At 34.2% G+C, this 20,189-nt stretch overlaps 1 protein-coding gene across 1 annotated transcript in view; it reads right to left on the bottom strand.

Annotated features, from left to right (window-relative positions):
* Sv (paired box protein shaven) overlaps positions 1–20,189 on the bottom strand; it is a 155,414-nt gene that overhangs the window by 109,226 nt on the left and 25,999 nt on the right. The gene's annotated exons all lie outside the window — the stretch shown is intronic.

Here is a 20,189-nt window from a genome sequence, read left to right as displayed (position 1 = left end):
TTCTCAAAAGTTGATAAACATGTTATCAGTGATAATCTGCAAACACACAACAGAAAACGTATAGTAAAATACACAAGAATTTCGTGAAATTTGTGATCATAGGAAATGGCAACACTTTTGTCGTAGGGGACACTCTCAGCATCTAAAGAGAACAGATAGTTTCGTTTAAAACTGTGCATTCTACTTCGCAGATCCTACATTTTCGAACAATCTGCAGTAATACGACGCGCTCTGATTCGTTAACTACCGAAATGTAAGAGCTCTCAAAAATATGTTGCTCTTTTCTGAAACGATTTGTCGATGCGCCTGAAGAACAAGAAAACAGCCTAATTTCGTCAACTTTCATAAATTTGATAAGTTTCTTAATTTGAGTATGAAAATAAGTAAAATAAAAATCATCGATCATATAAAAATGGCACAAAACATATTTCGAATTCTTTGGTATAATTTGAAAGCTAATTGCATATCTTGTTTATTGTTGTGTGCAAAATCACAGATAAGCCGAAGGGGATGAAAATAATAACACACGACAATCGATTTCCGGCTTGTAGCTTGAATGCACGTAATCGCCTAATTATTAATCTCCTCACAGGTTACGATTTATCGCGACAATTAATAGCACGAGGGGTTCTATGATAAGCAGCAGCAGTAGCCAGAGGGAATTCGTGTGAAATTGCAAGGCGACTTTTTAGCGTGTCGAGTGTGAAATAGTACGCGACATTAAATTGAGACATATAGAACAATAGTGGAAGTAGGAAAGTGTGGAGAAAGAATAGAATTCATTGAAATATAATGAAATGAGAAAGAACGGTGAAGATATTTGAACAACTATTAATTATTATTACATTTAAAATTGTTGTGTTTTTTTAAATTCCAGAATCATGGATACGTTCTTTAATAATAATGTTTATGGTTTTCACTGTGCTTTTTATACTTATTTTCAAATTTAAAGACAAAAAATATACAAATCTTATAATTCAGTAGTAATATCTCGTTTTATGATGTTGGTGAAAATAAAATACCTTCATATAGAAGCAACCAAAATATTTCCTTTTTCTTTTATTAATGTTGTATTAATTACCTATAATGATTAGTAGCAATAAGAAATGGAATTGCATTACAATTGAACTAACATTGAATAACTTTGTTCTTCTAAAGAAAGTTTTTATGTTAGGAATTCTATTGGTGATGAAGTCTTCAAAATTAGGCTTAGTTTCACTTCTTTTATGAGCACTTAGAACATTTAGGACAATCTCTAATAAAGTGTTTAATAGTAATGCAATAGTAATATTATTGCAAATGTCACAGTGAAATATCAGAAGGGTTTTTATGATGATTCAGAGTCGCGTTTCTTAGACCATGTTTATCATGAGTACATTAATATTGTAGGTACAATCATGAAAGCTGAAACTGTATAATTCACAAGTATTCACTTCCTTTTCTCAACATTTAATTTCCAAGTAGAATATAAATAAATACGTATAAGTTGTAAAATCTGATAGAAAAGTAGTCAACATTTTTTCTTACTTCAATCTTACATTAATTACAAAATGAAAGTTTATGATAACTTCACATTAACAATATAGATGATAATGAAATCTAGGAAACAAGCTCGAGTAAATTAGAGAAATTGATCTAATTTAGCTTTAGATTTTATTATATTGTACGAATCAAATAATATACATATACACACTTATAGAAAGTTAGAAAAATGGAAATTAACTACCGTAACTATAACAATATTCCTATTGATTGACTAAGCTTTATTGTATTAAAAATTGTATACAGACATTTATGTAGAATCCAACGAATTGGTAATAAGACTAAAAGAAAACTTAAAGTATAAATGACAAATTAATGCATTCATTTGTCTCATTTTGTTACTAGGGATTATTTATTTAATACCTTGTTGTAGCGTCTAAGGAATATTTACTGGCTTCTAAGATTCCAGTTAAATGCAAAATAGACATAGGTATTACAAAAAAAGTTTAATGCATAAAGGAAGGGCTATACGACAAGGTAAAATAATAAAAGGAAAAGTGTTCACCGTGAAAACTGAAGCGTCACGCGAAGCTGTGATTGGTGCACGGCGCATTAGCAGCCTGTTTGTTGGCCGATAAAACAGCTATTGCTCGTAGATTTACTAGATTTATGGACTGGTCACAGAGCGGTTTGTTAATGCTACTGAGCAAATTTGTTAGTGCATGCCTTCTTACGAGGTTCTCCAACCTATGATGCATTAGAGGGACAATCAAGAAGATAAGAGGTCAGGCGTCTATGGACTGTGAAAGGGAAAACAAAACATTGGACTTTCACTTGTGTTGGCGAGTCGAATAAGCAAAAGTTGGTGGAAAATGTTATCTTCTCGCTACAGATTATAACTAGGCAAGAATTTATGTTTCGTAAAAATTTATACCACATATAGTAGGCCACAGAAATATGCAGTCAGTAGAACTGCATGCAAGTAGAAGAAATTTCGTGCATTTATGTTAAAATATATGAAAATAGCATTGTATAATCTTCTTCCAATATTTAAATATTAGTTAAAGGTAGTTTTTAAGTTATTACTTTCTTTTACATTGACGTACCTATTGAATGTTAAGATTTACTTAATATTTAATTTGCTGGAATAATTATGTGACCAACTGCAGTTTGCCTAACAGTACTATCTTTGAATAAAGAAATATTACTTAGAATTTAGAATAGATATAGGATTCTGCGCAATTATGAAATTTTAGACACCATGAAAAATTGATCAAATCTAAGTAATATTTGAGTTTCTCTAGAAAACTTAAATTGTATCTACTTTAATTAATTACTTAACTAGTACAGTAACTAATTGAATGTTATATGCAATCAATAATTATACGTACTCTCCTTAACTAGTTGTCACAGATTAGACTAATTGCAAGGTTAAAAATGGAATGATTTTCCAGAGGATATAGCATGTACTAAAAAAGAACCTCCAATCATTTTATCTGTCACGATCTACAGTAGTTAAGTATTAGTGTTCATATTTTAGAACGGTTAATCGTGACTTATCATTAGTCACACGTACGTTGATTGCCTTGTTTTTGGAATTCCAGACTGAGTAATAACTACTCTGTTTCGAATCAAGTTTTATCATCTACGATTTTCCGGTACGCCGTGTTGTCCGAAGCAACTGATTCGAATCTCTGCGTTCTAATGCACTGATTCATTAATAAAATCGTATTTGTGTTTATTCACTGACTGTCAACTCGGAACAGCGGTAACCGCGAAGCATTGGCGATAAGGAATCACTTCTGATCAATTTTTTCTTCACTTTACAGTTCTATACATGTTATTAATAATCAGTTCCGTTAGATCGTCGAATTAGCAGCAGAAGCTTCCTTTGACGAAGTGAATCAAAACTTTATAGAATTACCAGGATTGAAGGATAGGATTAGGGATGAGTTTGTGTTGAATGATGAACCACTTTCAGACACAAAAATGTGCGAATGCAGTATTTACAAAGAACGAGCATACAGAGGACAAAGGGTGAAGAAAAGTTAGGTAAACGCATTTTTCATCATACCACTCAGTTGATGAAGCAGTGGCGTAATTAAACAATCATAATTTTTCAGAAAAGAGGAAAATCTCGTTATTTGTTATTCTTGCAACGAATGAGCAATATGCAGGCAGTCATTGACTATTTTTCTTTATATAAAATAGAACCTAGACTCATCGGTTCACAAAGAACCTTAAACCTGGTATATTTCATTATTTTAGATAGATTACTGTCAAATTATATTTCAAATCTCCATCGACATACTATTCTACCCTTACAATAGTCGTAACACTAAACAGCAGTATTTAAAACTAAAAAGTCTACGACTCATTGAGGCTCAGTTAATTGAAGTGCTATTGCATTAATAACCCATTTTCTGACCCGTGAAAAGCAAAAATCAAAGAAAATAATGAAACGAGGGAAGACTTCACGCGGAAGACAAGGACAAGCTCACAACGAAATACTGTATTACGATGATCAGCTCCTCTGCAAAGAAGCTGCGTCTTTCACCCGGAATGTGCGCAGCACCGCGGCTCGATAAGCTGCAAACTCTCGGTTAGTTGGAAACGCTTTTTCAGTTTCCCAATCGAAACGCCGATAAATCGCCGACTTGAAAAAGTAACTATGGGAACCACTAGAGAACCCTGTGCTGCACCGCGAATTCCGCTCGCTGAGTCAAAGGACGAACCGACGGGAGCCTCCTCTTCCCGATAGGATGGCTGCCGCTGAAGAAGAGAGAGAAAGGGAAGGGTTAAGAGGCTCGAGTGGTATTCCGGATCAATTAACCGAACGACGCTGAGGTTAACGTGGATATGAAAAGGGACGACGGCGTTACTAAGCCAAGTGAACGAGCCCCCAGGTATGCATGTACGCAGATGCTTACCGCGACCGTAGGCTATACGAAACATCCGTAATATCGTCGCGGGTTGTTTATCGTGTGAACACGCACAGGAGGAAATGAATTGTCAGCTTCCTCGCTCTTCCCCTTGGATTCTTCCTAGGACCCTCTCGTAATACGGTTTACTACACCCGTTCTGTGCTTCACGGAGGATCCTTCCGTGGTTTTGGTATCTTATGCTTCATCTACGCGAAAGGCAATGCTTTATCTTTTGAGATAGATTTGAATAATCGAATTTGGAATTTCTTAGTATTTTCTCGATATGAGATGGTTGAGGTATAGACAGTGATCATAATTTTGCTAAGTTAACATTTGAAATGTTTTATAATGTTTCTGGAAACCTATTTAGTGAAATTATTAAATGTCCCATAAAGTTTAAGGGTTTTTATCTGATGTTTAGAACAGTAGGTAATGTTATTTTGCGATTTTAATTATTCGTTCATGAAGTTCTAATGGATGCCAAATTTCACCCTTATGAATTTTCACGCGTAAACGAATTTTGCTTTTGTATATTTTAACTTTCGATTTTGGGGAAAGAAAGTGAGCTATCAATACGTAAGTTATACTCAAAAATGTGTTTTTACAGTACGTCAGGTAACTTTGCTATGAAAGTGTGTTCCGTCAGCCATGAGTCTATAGCGAGGGAATATGATACTATATCACTTCTATTATTTATAATTATATTATATCGTAATTATATCGTAGATATAATTAAACTTCTAATAACCGTAGAATTACTTAGTAAGTTTACTTCTAATTGTAAGTTGTCTTTCTTAATTAGTTCTAAACTCCCTTTCAGTAAAATAAGAACTTTCTGCCAATATGAGATTCATTGAAACTTTTATAGTGTTTGCTAATAGGTGTCAGCAATTTTAGAGCTCTACATATAAAAATAGAATTGAAGTCAAGAATGATCAGACTATATTTGAGGCTTCGTTTTCTAGATATTCGTTGTTAAAGGTACATCTCAAAGGCGCGCGAAGTGTGTCCGATTTGACTTATTGTACTGATATCACTCTGTCTGACCAAGCTAATGCACACCAGCAGTAGAATAAGATTCAAGTCAGACACGTTTCACGCGTAGTTTAGATATACCATTAACAATTAATATCTCGCAACTAAAGCCTCAAACGCAATTTTACCATTCTGCTTTTCGTCTTATTTAGGCGTTTAGAATAATCCTATCAAATTTCTGAGACACATTAAACATTCTGAATATTAATTGAAGAGTTTTTGTGGAAAGTAGCATAAATGTTAAAATTAAAAAGATTTTAATTTTCTACTTTGTGCACCACATAGAACATTTTTTAAACAAAAAACAAAGCTTTTCCATCTTGGCACTCACGCTACTTTCAACCAGAACGTTTTAATTATATTAACAGATAATTCCTTTAATTGTTTATACATATATTTTTTATTTTAACTACTGGTTTAAATTTTATGCGAAATCAATTTTCATATTATGTCGTTTGTTTAAAAAGGAAATATTATGACTATTATTCTGTACTTTTTACACAATTACGAAATCCTAAACAGAAAGAGAAACTCTTCGTGTTAGTATGTGGTTCTTTATAGTAGAATATACATGAAGAAAAGGCGCGAAGTCTCAGGTATGCGAGCAGACAATCTATAGTGAATGGTCATAAGATACGTCAGGCGTCCACTGCACCAGCAGAGCGGCGTTTATCATGTAACCACAAACGAGATTGTCACCTGTTCATGCGTGAGCACGCGCCCCCGTATTCTCCACGTTCCGTCCTTACACCAGGTGTCCACCTTCAGTCGATTAGATTTCGATCTTTATTCGCTATGTTGTCAAAAGCTTATGGCAGAAGTTAAAAATCTGTTTCGAGATACGTACTGATAAAATAGTAACGACTGTTGTGCTCGTTTGTGGATAACCCTTTTTTAATTAAAAGCATCTGTATTAAATCTATTTTTCGTATGAATTTTCTGTACCTGTAGTATTCGAGGAGAAGGCAAGAATGTACGATAGTTCTTGATCTACATACAAAACTGATATTAGATGCCTAAGTATTATGAAGATTATAACAGAGTACAATAATAGTTTGTCTTTCATTATTATTCCTTTTGTGCAGTAGAGGTTTTGTGGGACTTTAGTTTATTTTCTGATTTTCAATTAAACAAATGAGGTTACTTATTCTACAGTAATTGCAGGTTTAAAATATTAGTGAAGATGTAAGGTATATTCTGCTTTAATGCGTGAGATATAACAACAAAAAGTACAATGAACAAATGTCAGTAATAGATGAAACGTTAATATTTTTGTGTAACTATATTGTGAGAGTAGTAATAGTTTATCATAATTTCGTTTTTTTCCCGAAAATAATTATGTCCAATTTACTATCCACATTTCTATTTCTCTAATTTTTCTTTAACACTTTAACGACGCTAGTTTCAAAAATCACTTAAAATGACGCCAATGTGGCATCAAATGGTTGTCATAGTGTCAATTTAGAAGAAATAAAACATTAAAAGTTTTATAAATTCTACAATATTTATATTTATATAGTATGTTTCACATTATAAAATTCCCTAATATTATTCTTCTTTTATATTTATTTACTTCTACTTGGAGACTCTTTAGCTCAAACAATAAAATAGGTATCTCATATTCTTACCCTATCCTGCATACCTGTTTCCTTCTTTTTTTTAAACAAAAAGTGTTAAATATCATTTCAAATTTTCATTGCAAAAGGGATCTGAATATTTGCATAATAATAACATCTGTCCTTTTGTAAGTATACAATTTTGGCTAATGCCTTTTGACAATGAAATACGACATATAGAATTATCTCCAAATCTGTTACAATAGATACCAAATAAATGTAAACTACAGTATTTATATTTCGCAGTCTCTGCACAAAAAAAGCAAGAACTGAACTTTTTTCAGTTCTTTCGTAAGTGTACAATTTTGGCTAATGCCTTCTGACAATGAAATACGACATATAGAATTATCTCCAAATCTGTTAGAATAGATACCAAATAAATGTAAATTACAGTATTTATATTTCGCAGTCTCTACACAAAAAAAGCAAGAACTGAACTTTTTACGTGGAACATTATGGAAACCTCTGATGAATGTGATAAGATAGGTACACATTCCGTCACCCGGTACATCTGTAACAGTGGACTATACACGCGGATGTATTTGCTAAGCGGATGTATTCGCAGTGTTCTCCATACGTGGTTGGCTAGCACTTGCCGCTTAGTCCACCTATCACCTACCAGGCGAAACACAGTGGTCATTGTTTACGAGATTGTTTGTTAATACGACACACCGAACGCGGATCTGTTGACCGTAAAACTCTATTCTCGTTCGCGATGCATCAAACCGAGTCGAGCACACCATACCATCAGTAACGAAATTGACGACCTGTACCATTGACTTTGCCTATTTTTACGCAATTATAAACGAGTTTCCAAGCCGGCGCGTAACGCCTATGCGAATAAATTATAAAATTAGCACGCTGTAATCCGCGAATTACTCGGATCGGATAATAAGCATCTGCCCTATTTCTTGGGTATGTGTTCCTGCTTTCCTGGGGAATAACTCAATGCGTAATCGCATGTCTGGGTATTAAAGCTACGGTACATAAAATTAGCGATGTATAAGAAAAGGGAGAAAAATTAAATAACTAGAAACTTCGTATAAATGTGTAATAGTGGATATTTTATATTTCGAACTTATTGTTTTCATTAATGTTTTTAAAGTTTAGAATTTAAAGAAATTTATAGGTAGGAAGTAGGTAGATACTTGGGACATAAAAAAGGAAATTATATCATTAATCATCTCTAAACTCTGATCGTTGGTAGAAAAAGATAACATTTCTGACACTGTCGTAATATGTAGAACAAAATCTTTGAAACGGTCATAAATCTAGAAACATGTTTCAGAATTAGCTTATTTTAATCTGTAATTAGTCGAGAATTTCAGAAGCAAAAGAATTCGAGACTCAAGAAAACTGGAGTACTTATTAAAAATAGTACACATAAAAATGAGTGAACTGCACTCGTGTTGAATCGCTAATCGAAACGAATCCGGGAACAGCCACGAACTCGTAGTATGTATTGTGATATACATATACCATATACATGGTCCCACGAGCGCGGAAGCCATGGATTACAAGTGGTAGTCTTTATCGAGCCAACTTATCATAGACTTTTGTGAGTCAGGGCGGTTATGCAAATAAACCTCTTTCTCTCTCTTCTTTAGCTACTCTGATTCATTCTCCTCCTTGCACTCTCCCTTCTATTCTTTTTATAGAGAAAGCGTTCATGACCTGGTTGGACCTTACCATAAAACCCTTCTGGCAAACTCCTCTCCCAGCTAATCTTGTCCTAACGTATAACCAATATGAACAAGTTTTCCGCGATGTAAGTAGAGAAAATGATTAAATGCTTGGAATGAATCTTTTAGATAATGTTATTTTCTTTATCTTAGTTTACAGAACTCAGAAATATTCCGAAGTAAACCGTTAGTCCAGTATATCATATACCATTAAAGAAGAATAATTATGTAGATAGAATGAATAAATAATATAATTGTTTAGAAACAAGTTTGATAAACTTCTATTATTATATATGATAGTGTTATATCTGCTGTGTTCGCCAGCAGATGTCAGAAGTTTTTAGAGATGGTTTTAAAATTCCCGTGAAATGTGTCAGACTCAGAGATTATTCTACTGCCGACATGCATTAGTTAGGTCAGACACAGCGAAGTCAGTAGAAGAAGCCCTGAGTCAGACACATTTCAGATGTATTTTAGAATCACTTCTTAAAATTTCTGACACCTGTTCTAGGACACACTGTATAATTTACAATAACAGATTTAATTTTCTATTCAAAAGAATCTTCTTTCATGCTAAATTAATACAAAGTCGCTAAATTAGGAATTAATTATCGATTTTTAACATTCATCCAGAATATAGAAAACAGAGTTCAGAAAGTAAAAGTAAGTTTTTGTGTAAATATAACTAATACATGTTTCATAATGACACCGTGAAGATACAGTTTTAATAAGAGATCAACTATTGATTGAAATTTTATAATAGATACAAGTAATAGTTACAAGACTGTGAAAGTGTACTTCCTGTACGTTCATCCTCGCACAGTAGACTGTTCACTTGAATCTGAAGATAGTTATGATACCCAAGGTTTACACAGAGTCTGAAGCATGACGAACAGTCTAACAATAAGAAAAACTGACGATCATGGGTGAATTGATAGACGAATTCTTGTGGTTCTTCAGCGACCGATTAGTCGCGTCGGACAAGATTTATATCGTAAGGTTATTTGTGCTGCTCAAGCAAGTAGCGACGTTTATATGCACGTTACATCCTCAATTATAGTTATTAGCTTGCTGTTAATGGACAATAAAAACTTTATGAGATACTGTAGCTGCTTGAGCCAGAGCGCCCACTGGAACAGACTGGTCCAATTCAGGTGTACTCTGTTCTATTTAGTGATGAGCAGTTCTTGTATTCGAACAATTTTTAAGCATTCATTGCACAGTTCCGAATATCTTCAAGGATCATTCCAAGGAAGCAATTTTTAAAAGTTTTGAAAATTATAAGACACTTAACACTTTCGATAAATACATTTTGAAGCACTTAATGTTTAAGTGGTTTCTGTCTTGTCCTTCTCATGAAGACAAAAGATATTGTTCCCTAATAGGTGGTTAATGTTCATTGTACATCATTTGTATGCGTATAGGTGCCTACTCCTAAAGATGTAATTGTTCATTAAAATGAAACAAATGATTCTCGATAACACAGTTTATCATGCAAATCCACGGTTTATAAAACGTTATTGCGGTTTCGTCAATAAATTTTATCGCATCCATAAAATATGAACTGCATGCACAGATTTTATCATTTTTCGAGCTCTATGTACTGCGCTTCTCTTTTTGCTGCTCCTTCTTCTTTGCATATGATTATGCCTCGAGTTTAATGCAACGATCTTTGTAACGTTTTATAAAATGACAATACTCATTCTACATATGTATATCTACTTATATTTCAAGAGAAACATGTTCAGCTGTTTTTACTTTAACTTACGTCGTTTAGCCAGTTCACAATGTCAGGGAGCAATAAGTACTTATTATATTTAATCTTTGTACAAGTTGATTATGTTTCTTAGGTAAATTCAGTATAATATTTTAATATAATATTTATAATATTTTTGATAACGACGAGACAAGAGTTAAATGCTGAATTCATCTGCTATTCCATGTTACGTTACACTCTTGATGTCTTTAAAATACACTGATCGGTTTTTTTAAATTATAGTTCCTATTATTGTGAAATGTTAATTTAGGTAATTATCTTGATAACTTTCATTAAATTATTTCACTCCTATTGTAAATATTATATTCTGAGTCACTATATGAATTAGAAACCATTTGCCTCAGTCTACTCTGCGGAAATGAAAAGAACTGAAAAGTCCCATTACCACAGCATAAAATAAACAAAGAAGATAACAAATATAGGGAATGAAAAAAAAATTGCAAAAATTGAGAACTATATCGGTAAATCGAATTTACACTTACTCACTTTGGATATGCATCGTGGATGATTCATCCAGAGTGAATGTGGAATATAAAAGCTGGAGTATTTACACAAGTTCAATAGCTGAATTCATTTTATTAGTTTTCAGATAAAATTCAAATGGCTAGCCGCGGCTATTCACTTATTTCTGGACACGTTTAGAGACGTTGAGACTACTGTATTTCACTGCGAATGAATCATCCATGCATTTCATCCAAAGGTGAGGTCGACTCTACTTCATTCACTGTTCACTTTGGATGAAATGCAAATGGAAACAATACATGTCCACTTTTACTTTTCGTCTCTCTTTTTTTTTTTATTACAATTTTTTATTTTATTTCCTTTTTTCTGTTATTTTTCTTATTATTACTTTTATTATTTATATTTTTCATAATATAAGTTATTTCTAGACTTTATTCTTTTTTTTTTTTTTTTTTTATTTAATTTTTAATGTTGCATCTACCCTCAAGGGTCATTAGCAACCACGGTTGATATACATGGCTTTGGCTTAAATTTGGTTTAGTAAGTTAACATATTTCAAAAAATTTATAACATCGGAGCATGATTTTTCATTTTTGATCGCTTCTTTGAGATTTCCGCAGATTTGGTACAGATTCCGTTCACGTTGGTATTTTTCGCAGGAAGTGATGATATGTTCCATCGAGATTTTGGTGTTGCAAATGGTGCACAGTGGTTGGTCTTCTTTTTTGAGCGAGAAGGAATGCGTGAAGTTTGTATGACCAATTCTTAGCCTTGTGATGACTACTTGGTGTTTCCTGTCGAAGGATAATGCTGGACTTGTTTCGTGGATATTTTTTCTGATGTTGTGGATATTTGTGTTCCGAGAATTTATCCAGGTGTCATTCCAGTTTTCTGACTTTATTCTTATTTTCGATACTACTGTACATTAATTGGTTATCTTGTATATTTGAGTAAATTAAAAATTGAAATTTTTACACCCTTGACTCTAGATAAATCATTCGCGATGGCATCTATACTGCGTTCACTGAGAGAACGCAGTCGTTTCGCGCAGATGGCTTCCATTGCCCCGACTGACTTTTCCACTGAGATTGGTGAAGGATTCAAGAGCCTAAAAGGACACGCCTTGCTTCTTTCTACTCTGTATACCTAGTGTCCAAATGAAACAAATGTTTCTATCTATTAAGAAACAATATTTATTGAGATATCAATGTATAAGAATCCACAGCTTATTTGATTATAAAGAAACAGCAACGGTAGAACTGTTTCCTGGATTTCCTACAAAATGTTCGATGCGACCAGGTAGTTTATGACACGGGAAATCTAGGGTCGTTTATAGTATTGCAACGCAGTAAGAATTCTGACTAGTACCAGTACGTTTTCGGTCGACAGAGACGATATTCAAGAAGATTTTTATTTGCTAACAGAGCCGCATTAATACTTTCGGAGAAAACTAAAATCTAAAAGAATATCGTTTGCTTGCTCAAAATTTCTTTCACACCGTTTATGCGCTAACACTTGAAGAAGTGACTTTCTTTAGAAATGGTAGGACCTCCAAGGGCCCAACAAGGGGTTCATGGGTAGGGATGTGCTCGGGAGTGACAGAGCCAATAACTAATGAGCGTAGGCGTGAACTGCGCAAAGGGTACGAAAACTCGTCAACCGACAACTGTGTTCTCCCAGTGAACGAAGTATGGAGCATAAAGTATAAATTCGTCTTAAGTTCCACTTTGTGGCTGCAAACAGATTTTTACGATGCAGCACGAGACTTGTGTACGCAAGGTGAAAGGTTACCACTGGAGCTACCATTGGGGAACCACTTGGAAAATCGACGCGACGGGCGGGCTGAGTCTGTTTCGCAATAATCAGAGACCAGCCACAGTAACGGCGCTATGTTGTGCTCTGTATGCAAACCGAACCCGTGTGCAAAAATCCAGCGTGTGTACGTGTATCTGGTTCATGTATCTGTGTGACGGAGCACGACGAATTGCGAGCACGCACGGTTCTTACTGGTCTGTCGGCCGCCACAATCGATCGATCACTTTGTCGATCTCTAAATGTCGATCGAAACGATTTTTTCTTGTTATCGATAAAAGCGACGTGGTTTGGACACGTCTGTGTATCTTGATTGGCTCACTGGATTTTTACTGATATTTTAATTTTGTAATTTTGTGAGCTTCGAATAAACAGCTTTCAGTATTCAAATTTTTTTGTTATTTGTGGAACGAAGGAATTTTGTGAAATGTGTAAAAAGAAGTGCAAAAGATATGAATGAAGGTAGAACATTAGATAGAAATTCAGCTTAATTTGGCGTGTTTTAGTTTTAATTGTCAACTGACCCTTTAAGTCCCAAGAGAAGAATCTACAGGAAAATGTGTATAACTTACAAAAACATATTATAGAATCTAAATAAAAAAGGAAGAATAATAACGAAAAAATTATTAAGCTAATCTCTAGGCTCCATTTTCATAACAGTCACATGGAGAAACAGAACTCAATATGTAAATTTACTAAAAAAAAAGTAGGGAATAAAGTGTTGCATTTTCGTAGCTTTGAACCTTAATGGGGTAAAATAGTCGTGTTATAACAGAGTTCCCTCAAAGTATACCCTGAGCTCACGGAGTTAATAATAAGGAACACGATTCTCAGGACAACTCACGCTCATTCTAGTCAATTGGTGTTACCTAAGAATGAATGACAGTAGATACGTAAGTTAAATTTTTCGGCTCTAGTTAATTTCAAGCTATAACAAATATAGCAACGTGTTTATGTAGAGGAGACACCATGTATATTCTTTTTTTAATGGATTCGACAATGAGTCATTACAGTTTTATTATAAAAAAAATGATTAATGGTTGTACACAGAAAATTTGGAATTTCTTAATTCATTAACATTTGTACGAATAGTTTCATACGTATATCGATCATTAAAAGTTGAGTTAGTAAAAATGCTATAACCTCCACCACACCAGTTAAGGGTTTCATAAGTAAAAGATACATATGTAAATTGTTTTCATACAATAGAATAAAAATATATATCATATTAAATTTTCACAATTAACAAATATAAGATTTCGTATCGATGGCTGAAATCATTTTTATCCTACAAAATTTCATACACACACTACTTTCTCGTGTTTCTAATAAGTACAGATAATTACTTTCTCTAATAAGTACGTTAACGAACGTCTGGTTTTAAAACCAGAGCAATTCTTAAAACAAAAACAAAGAACGTCGTATCAAAATACAACTGTGCACGTAATTAGTCTGCTGTAAATATGCATACAAATAAAGGCTTACATCAAGTGAGTGTAAATATGTACCACGTCGACTTCGGATGCTTTATTTGAACTTAAACGAATCAAGTGAAGATTGTCGTAATTGGATTTCACCGGAAATTACAAGCATAGCCACAGTCAGATAAGGAAGTAGTGACCCAGTTTGTTGCTGTGGAAGGTGTTAGCGGCGAAGTCAACAAAAAAAGAAACAAGAATTTGCGTGTAGAAATTGCGTGGTCCTGCAGACCTTATCGTGTTTTCCTCATCGCCTTTTGAACAACTTCGAGTAGCTGGTCGACTTGGTTGGACTACCGGTCAAGGAAAAGCCGAATACCAATCACTTTTAACTTTCCCTATAAATTTCAGTATTACTTTGACAGACGACTAATTCTAAGTTCTGGATTGGTTTCATTACGACCTTCTCCTGTAGGCGTACTTGCACCTGTTGTACAATTAGCTCTGCAATCGCTGAGTTCTTTGCAATATTTGAAAAGATTGGAGTTACAATGTATTTGCGTACTTTTACTTGTTATTTCATTTAACCGTCACTTAGAAGATTGATAAACAGATTTTTGCTGATTTTTAAACATGCAAAAGCGAGGGTTGACCAATTAACGATGGGTGAAGAATACGATCATATTATAGTATATTTAGATTCGACGAATTATCTTAGAAGTTAAACTTTACAAATTTTGGTATTCAAATTGCATTAAATAACTTGTATTTCAAACATGTACCTACGATGAAATGTCTCTTATATGAATGATAAGTGTACTCTGCAATTTCGATTTATAAGAAATAATGGGACGTTTCTAAAACATTTGATTATTCAGATTTAGAGACACAAATACTTTTAAGATCTATTACGTAAAATTTATTCTTTTATACTTCCATTGGCACTGTAAAATGGTTAATAAATGGATGCAATGAAATTTAATTGTGGAAATCAAATCTCTATATTGTTACAAAGCCAAGATTTAATATAGTATTGGTCTGTTCTTCTTGCAAGTAGCAATTCTTGAGTATCTTTCCCACTCATAAGAATAGATTTTCATCGATAAAGTAACTGAAAGTGCAAAATACACTTCAGACATGTTTGCCAATTTCTCCTTCACGTATGATACACAAATAACAAAATTTGTGTTCAATCTTGAATACTTCTCGCAGAGAAACTCAACGCGGCCAAAATGTCAAGAGGCATGAAGCAATATTAATAAATGATATCACTCGAAACATCCACAAGCAAACATTCTCAAACTTTCACAGCTGAAGAAAATCATCTGTTACAATGCCCACATGTCGAAACCCTATATAGTGACGGCGCGGAGATCCACAACCAGGAAGAGAAACCTAGTCTACGTCACTAGAGCCGTGCACCAGAGAACAGCTGGTTCCTCTTTTATCAAGGTGCCTCCTTCGGGTTTCGTATCTCTGACAATACTCGTTTCATATTCGCTGAACTATGTAATGCAGGAACAGAGATTAATAATTTGCAGTTCCCACCCCGGCATTATCGGGGCACGAGGCAGGCGAATTGCGAACATCATGCAGCGAGAGAGCAAGCGGTGTGTTCAGCAGCCGCGGCTGCAGGGTCGACCGGTCACGATGGCTCGGGTAATGATAGCCTGCCCTCGCCTCATAATCAGTCCCCCATCTTAATTTATGTTTGCCCCCGCCCGTCCGTCCATCCGTTCGTCCGACTCCTCTTCGATGTAGGTACCTGCTGCTCACTGTTACCTCTTTACTACCGCTAATTTACCGTAATTCGACCGCGAGACAAGCAATGTACTTTTGATTCTGTCGCTGATTTGTTACGGGCACGTCGAACGACCCGACTGACCCGCGAACAACCACGTGATACCTGTTTCCGGTGGCCGAGGGATCGTTCAGATGCTTTGGTTTCCGTTGTTTAGATTTCCTTCTAATGAATATAATTTTTGGAAGACCTCTTTCGAGGAAAAATGAAATTCAAGATGCGTACGAGTGACTGGTATACGGGACATACAGAGTGTCCCAAAACTGGTGGCATTAGCAGAAAAGCAGTGATTCTATGATTCAATGATGTGAGAAAATAAGTTGAAAATATGGAATAAATTTGTTTGATAACGTGCTTCGTTTTTGAGCATATTGAGTTTGAATTATGAGCGAGTACAAATGTATGGAAGTACAACTTTGGGTGCTTGAAGGGTATATGGGATAAGGGGACCACTCTTCGTTTGACCACTGACTGTCTCTAGGATAAATGTCCTAATACCCAGACGCTTAAGATATATGTCTCAATAAGTAAACAACCTAAAAATGCTTATCTCGATACTTGAATTGCATTCTAATAGCTAATTATCTTATCTTAGGACACTTATTTTATTGTATAGGTTTAGTTTTTTATTAGGTACATAAGAATTGAAACTTAAAATTGAATAGAATTAGCGTTAGTATCCAGGTACTGGGACATCATAGGTTACTGGTACATTTACCTTACGGTGAGCTAGAAGCATTCCCTTTTATCTCCTTACCCCTCAAATGTCTAAACTTATACTTTGGTACACTTGCACTCGGTTAAAATTCGAAGTCAATTTTCTCGAAAACAAAGCATGAAATCAAGAAATTTTATTCTACATTTTTGTTTTATGTTTTCATGTAGAATCACCTTCTTTGCGCTTGTACCACCAGTTCTGGGATACGCTGTGCAATTGACATTATTCATAACCCCATAGACCACCTTCATCGCTGGTATAACTTCGTGGACTATATATTCAAATTTATTAGTTACATTTACTAGTGAATTGCAGATTTTTATGCATTTATGAGAAATTTAAGTTTGCAAAATAGTACAAAATACACAAAATTTGCGAAAATACAGAAAATATCTGAAGTACATGTTATAATACTAGATATTTTTTATGGAGGACAAAATCTCTATTTCTTTAGTCGTATTCATGAAAATGTCAATTTGCATAAAAATCCATGGTCTATTTATTAGTTATATTATAAGTTAGTATTAAGTTATATCACACTTCAAAGCAAACGTGGACCATCCACACACTTGGTTAACCCTTTCCACTCCAAGGCTGTTTTTGTTTTTATTCCACCAGCTCCACACTAAAATTACGTTTTTTTACTTTATGTGTTTTTTGTGTATTTTGTAAAAAAAAAAACGAATTATTCTTATTTAATAAACTTTATTTTATGAGTAATTACATGATACTATATTAAAATCCTAAATTTTAATCTTTATAATCCCTTTTGGTATGGTATTTTTCGAAACAAATCCCAGGATGAAGCGAAGGTTTTGTCTCACAACTAGTTTTATTATGTAGCATCGATAAAATTTAATTGAATTATAGTATCTTACGATTCTAGAATATGTTTCATTCATTCGTGATTCAAACATTTTAGTAACAAAAATCCCTCCTGTTTTAAAATTTTCCGCAAAAAGAGGTATTACACCATGTCGAGTATCACTCGACAGTGGAGCTAGTGGAACAAAATCAGTGTCGAGTGACACTCGACATTGGAGTGGAAAGGGTTAAACATTTATATTCCCTTAGATTACGTGCACCTATACTACAATATAGTTTCACAGTAATTAAAGCGGCATATAATTTTACATGGTACATTTTCTGTGTAAGTTGTATGTAAGTTGCATAACTGTGGTAGATTCTGTACTGAGATAAATTGTTATTAACTAATGAATATCTCTGATTGAATATCTCGAACACATTCCTTTATAAAAACAAACAATAAAGTGACATATCGATGTAAGAAGTGCTTACATAACGCTAGAATGAAGAGTGTAAACATCTACTTTAATAAACATAATTTTTCAAAATATCTTGTTAATTGTTAATTTTTCGGCCAAATGCTTCTACTACTTTTTTATGTAAAATAATAAGGAGAATCGGTATGTATACAAAAATGTAGGTACCTATTTAAAGATATGTCAATGACCTTTAGATGACTGCTACGCCTTCTTTACCTAAGGAAAAACGATTTCCATAATCTCATAGTCCTTTAAAAGCCATTCATCTTTTTCCTATAACATTTAAATATCCTATCCTATAACATTCAAAACTAACAGCTTGTTACAATTGCGTGAATCACCCTATATAGTAGGAAAATCGAGAGAATACTTCAGCGTATAACCAACAATGGTTATAAAACAAAAGTATAATTAAAAAAACGAAAAAGATGCGTGCAAGTATGAAGGTTCATCGAAGTGATACTAGGGTAACAGGTACCACGAGGTTCGAGTCTTCATTTTCTCATCTACGATCACTTTTTAAGTTGCTAATTCCTTTTGGTGGATAGACCTTATTTTATAGAATAATACAGAAGATAAAGTTTACATATGATTATCAAGATTTTTTTTGTGTGAATGAATTTGCAAACGAGTTCTTTGAAGAGAAATATATTTCAACTACTGATAATACAAAAAATTGTTATCCACTGTCACTCACATCTGCAGGTATTGTCAAACTACATTGAGCTATTGATGTCAGAATTGACCTTAGAAACCTGTCTCTCAGTACAAACGGATCAGTGAGCCGTAAACTTGTAGTATAGGAACACTCTATGTGTATCAAATTCTCTTCAGTAAATAGAGAAAGTCAATTTATCTGTATAACTATATAGTTTTTTTGCGAGAACGTTGACGACACACAACAAATAATCTTTACCCTACATGTGTTTTGTTGAAAGCGTAATACCTAAATGAAAACTAAATATAATTACACGTTTCGTAAAAGAAACTATCAAAACTTGATTCTTCGATATTGCGTCTCCATTATTTTACCTACTCAAGCAAATAGAATAAGTCCAAGTAGTCGAAGCACTATCTAAACATAAAACAATCCTAATCATCAAATTGTAGTATAACGAATATGTCTGAGGAGCACATGACTTTACTAATATGTAGTTCCTGCAATGTCGTAAATTACGTACAAGTAATTTTCTCGCCATATTTCTACCACGCACGTACACACTGGACGTATTACGTCGACGATCGGTAGATTTGCATAAGATCGATCTCAGTCCCAGATCACGCGTGCGATCTGTCCGTGGCGAATCGCAATGTGATCCAGCACTGAGTCGATTATGATGTTCAGACGGTTATCAGATATCGATCCTCCCATTCTCTGTACCTCTGTCCTCTCGTGCATTAATGATTTCGATCGATCGTAATTTATGCGACAGTGTGTGCAAATATTCTTTCCACCGCGATGACTTGGAAATTATGTATATTTTATGCACAATTTAACACTAGGACCTTATATTCCAAATTGGGTAGGTAACTAATTGCAGAATCGATCTTGGAAATTTTAAAGAAAGTTGGGACTCAATTATGTCACTCACAATTTTTTCAGATAATATCTTTTAATTTATCACTTTATTACATGCAATGCACCTCTGTGCACCTCTGTTACCATTAATCGATAATTTAAAATCTTGATAGATCATATTACATTGAAAGCGAGCTTGTCAAGTTATTAACCCAATTAGCCAAGATCCAACTTCTGTTTTCGTCACTATTAATAACCAGAAATCACATTAGTTCGAATCATTTTGAATGTTTAAAGTTCTGTTAACGTTCAATCGTCCATTTGTAAATTTAGTTCCATTGCACTTGTACATCATCAAGCACACGTAAATCAGTTATTCACACCTCGAATTCTGTGAATGCCTTGCGTAAGATTCAACAGCACTTTCAATCAGCCTTCGAACTGGAAACTATTATCAGATATGAAATTCTTTGAGCACTCGAGGGAACTCCGAAATTCTCGATACTTTGACAGCAGAACGTGGTACTCCGTCCGTTCGTGGCAGTCGAGTGCGTTAATCTGAGAGCGGACAAAATAATTGAACTGCAAAAGAACACGTCGGCCATTAAACGAACGGTTCGATGGTCAAGAACCAGTTCAGAATCAGTTCAACCGGAA

This window comes from Calliopsis andreniformis, chromosome 8, assembly GCF_051401765.1.
Source record: "Calliopsis andreniformis isolate RMS-2024a chromosome 8, iyCalAndr_principal, whole genome shotgun sequence".
Classification (NCBI taxonomy): Eukaryota; Metazoa; Arthropoda; class Insecta; order Hymenoptera; family Andrenidae; genus Calliopsis; species Calliopsis andreniformis.
This window is presented reverse-complemented; position numbering and strand designations above follow the sequence as displayed.